The sequence below is a fragment of the Antedon mediterranea genome, chromosome 3 (genome assembly GCF_964355755.1).
Source record: "Antedon mediterranea chromosome 3, ecAntMedi1.1, whole genome shotgun sequence".
In the NCBI taxonomy this organism is placed as follows: domain Eukaryota; kingdom Metazoa; phylum Echinodermata; class Crinoidea; order Comatulida; family Antedonidae; genus Antedon; species Antedon mediterranea.
In genome coordinates this window covers 24,804,022-24,808,065 of record NC_092672.1, presented here as the reverse complement: position 1 = coordinate 24,808,065, position 4,044 = coordinate 24,804,022, and the positions used below count along the sequence as shown (strand labels likewise).

At 36.9% G+C, this 4,044-nt stretch overlaps 1 long non-coding RNA gene across 1 annotated transcript; it reads right to left on the bottom strand.

Moving 5' to 3' along the window:
• Positions 1–2,813: 2,813 nt before the first annotated feature.
• LOC140043741 (uncharacterized) lies at positions 2,814–3,834 on the bottom strand. The gene is made up of 3 exons (XR_011844384.1): positions 3,371–3,834; positions 3,096–3,260; positions 2,814–2,971 (listed from the first exon to the last, which is right to left on the bottom strand). It is a non-coding gene; the product is annotated as an uncharacterized lncRNA (long non-coding RNA).
• Positions 3,835–4,044: the final 210 nt, after the last annotated feature.

Below are 4,044 nucleotides of genomic sequence, written 5' to 3'. Positions count from 1 at the left end.
GGTGGCAGTGTACAAAAACAGCGTCACTGATTTTATACAATAGTTCGCGGGAAATCTGATTGCTGACCTTATACAGGAATAAATACTTAGTGGTTGTGATATTCCATTTATTTAATTTAATGGGAAAGTATATCTTTCACAAAATGACTTAAAATATCTTTGTATGTCAGACAGTGTTTAAGAGGCTGGAAGGCCCTGGTGGAAGGGTACAAACAGTGGCAGGGTACAAAAACGATGGCAGCTGGGTACAAAAAAAGTGGCAGGGTACAAAAACAGTGGCAGGGTACAACATCGATGGCAGTTGGGTACAAAAAATGAGCAGGGTACAAAAACAGTGGAGGGTACAAAAACGGTGGCAGGGTACAAAAACGGTGGCAGGGTACAAAAACGATAGCAGCTCGGTACAAAAACAGTGGCAGGGTAAAAAAACGGTGGCAGGATACAAAAACGGTGGCAGGGTACAAAAACAGTGGCAGGGTACAAAAACGGTGGCAGGGTACAAAAACGATGGCAGGGTACAAAAACAATGGCAGCTGAGTACAATAACAGTCGCAGGGTACGTAAACAGTGGCAAAGTACACAAACAGTAGCAGGGTACAAAAACGGTTGCAGCGTACAAAAAAAGTGGCAGGGTACAAAAACGGTGGCAGTACAAAATCGATGGCAGCTGGGTACAAAAACGGTGGCAGGGTACAAAAACGATGGCAGATGGGTACAAAAACAGTGGCAAGGTACAAAAATAGTGGCAGGGTACAAAAACGGTGACATGGTACAAAAACGGTATCAGGGTACAAAAACAGAGACAGGGTATGACAAGCAGTGGTCTAGGGTACAAAAACTTGTGTTGTATACAAAGTGTTTGGGAAAAAAGACGATGACAGTGGTACAAAAACGGTGGCAGGGATACAAAAACGGTGGCAGGATACAAAAACGGTGGCAGGCTATAAAAACAGTCGCAGGGTACAAAAACAGTCGCAGGGTACAAAAACGGTGGCAGGGTATAAAAAGAGTGGCAGGGTACAAAAACAGTGGCAGGGTACAAACACGATGGCAGCTGGGTACAAAAACTGGAGCATGGTACAAAAACAGTAGCAGGGTACAAAAACGGTGGCAGGGTACAAAACAGTTGCAGGGAACAAAAACGGTGTCCGGGTACAAAAACAGAGACGGTACGACCAAGCAGTGGTCTAGGATACAAAAACTTGTGTTGTATACAAAGTTTCTGGGAAAAAATAAGATTGCAGGGATACAAAAACGGTGGCAGGGATACAAAACAGTGGCAGGGTACACAAAATTGTGTTGTACTAAAACAGTGGCAGGGTAAAAAACATACACACTTATTTTTAGCATTTTACGAAAAAAAGTATCAGAGTATTCATCAACAGAGCTAAACAAATGAAGGAAAGGGTCAGAACATGTGACTCTGGCAGATAACAGATAACATTACTTTTCAAGAGTGATAAGAAAAAAGGAAACATATTATATTCAATTTGTTAACCTAAATATATCTTTCATTTTTAATTTAAGATAATTATTTACATGATGATAAAACTTTTGAATGTGTATTAATTTAAATTGGTTATCATCACTTGGCGTTTATTTTTGTTTATATGTTTATTTTAGGGTTCTTTCATAGGTCAATCATTTTTTTCCATTAAAATTTAAAAATTGGCTATTTGTAGTTTATTGTATTAATCTTTATGGTTTATTTTACATCATTTATATCTCAATGTATATTGCATTATTGTTCTTATCTTTGATTAAATATTAATATTATCTACTGTAGTAGGCCTATACACATTTTTAAAAATGCTCAACAAAGTCTCAAACCACATAAAATCTAAAAGTTGAAACTGAATATTTAATGGCCCATGAGAATTCTAGGTAGCCCGCGCAAAGGTCATCGAGGCCAAAGAGAATGACTCAAGCTCTTCCATGCGAATCATCTCAGGTTAGACCAACCTCCAGTGGGCAGGACTTGTAGTTAGAACTTGTGGCTCAAATGACACTCCAGGGCAATAAAATCACAATAACTTACAAAGCACTGACAGTAATTGCTTGTCAAAACCAAATTGCCTAACCGTAACGCTAACGTAGCCTGGTCCGCGTAATGCAACAGAGGTTATTATAACCATATAAAACATTTCATATAAACACGAACTGGGAATCTTCCTGGGTTTGTCACTTTCAAATATAAACTATAGGCCTATATATTAATGTAAAGTTTTCACATTCATTTTCTAATTATTATTAAATATTATATTATTCATGACAAAACATACAGTTTTTTTCTCATTTTATTAAATGTAATAAATATCCCAAACTCATATTTACACTGTATATTATCTTATGACTTTTTCACATAAATACACTTATTGAAATAGTGAATCATTGTTTTTAAAGGTATCATTAAATATCAACCAGATTTTCTTTTTTACTACTCCTGAATACTTTCGCAAAATAATATCAAAATAATAAATTTAAAATGTATCATCCCAAAAAAAATGAAAATTGAAGAAATATTATTATTGTTAAAAGTGAATAACTAACCCTAAAGTGTTATACTGTATTACACACAGCGAAAATGTTTTAAATTATATTTTCAGGAAGACAATATATCTTGTCCAAAAAATGACACTAAACTTAAAGATGTATTGTCCCATAGAATCATCAAAAATGAAGATGATTAAAATCAAATTTGAATAGGACATTTTGTAGTTTTAACAAAGTTAATCACTTACATAGAAAAAAAAACCCAAAAAACGTATGTTTTCACTTATAAAATGAAAAAAAATCCATTAGCTCGCAGCCAATTTGACTATTTTTTTTAGTATTGGAGTATAACAAAACATATACATATATTTCCATGTGTTCTCTATTGCTAAAAAAAGACATTCAGTTCAGCTTTCCTTCTATAACCACTTAATAAATACTAGTTACAGTCCAACTCCTCCTTAATCTCTTCCATTTTCTATTAAAAAAAAATGAAACAAGTATTAAAAAATTGCTATAGTAAGGCATATTGCTCAAATCATTTTTTCTGGCCAATGTATGTCACCAACTGACATACCCATTTGAAAAAAGTCTATACAAACCTGTATCAGCCTCATAATTGCCAGTCCACGTTTTTGAGGAGCAATTGCTCTTAATTCCATGGCAATAATATACTGGCCGCTTAAACTACTAGCTTGGTCATTGGTGGAGTTTGTAACGCTGGTATAGCCTGAAGGATCCCATTTATCAATGTTCATCTAATTGACCTGGCCTAGCCTACTAGGGTATATGTAGCCTAGGCTAGGTAGGCCTAGCTAGGCCCTAGTATTGCCTAAACCTAGGTAGGCCTAGGCTAGAAATAGGCTTGCCAACTCACTTTACAAATTGATCTCTGACGCGTTTTAGGCCTAGTTTTTCTGGCATTCTTCTACACAGATGTTTGTCTGAAATTATTGTCTTCATGCATTAATCCTTATGTTTCTGTCTGTGTATGACTTACTTCCCTTATCGTAAAGACAAGAAGGGTAAGTATTTCCATAAAGACCTCGCTCGTCAGCCACCATTTTTTTGCCGTCGGTGTCGTCGATGAGAGATATTCCTGACTTCTGATTGGTTGACGAACGCAAACCGCGCTCGCGACGCCTCAAAAAGTTGACCAAGGTTCAACTTTTGAAAATTCGCGTGCGAAGCCTTCGCTGCTGTCGTTTTCAACGCGTTGAAGTTGGAATTCGACTATCGTACACTGTTCGCTTGTATGTTCACACTGGAAGCGTCCGTTGCCTGCCGCGTGCGTCACTTTTTAACGCGAAATTCGCGGCTTCGCGTTTGGTGTGCACCGGCCTTAAACATCGCTTATGCAAATAGAAGGCACAAAAGATGATGTCATATTCTATAAGGGGATTTTCAAGCTTTACGTCACTGTTTTTCGTTAGTTGCTAGGCTTCGCAGAACGAGAGCTACATCGTGTTTAAAAGCCAGGGCGGTTTTTATAGTAATTGTTTTGCTTTATTTGCCAATCACCATGTGCTTTGTTCTGTTCTGTATCTGTTT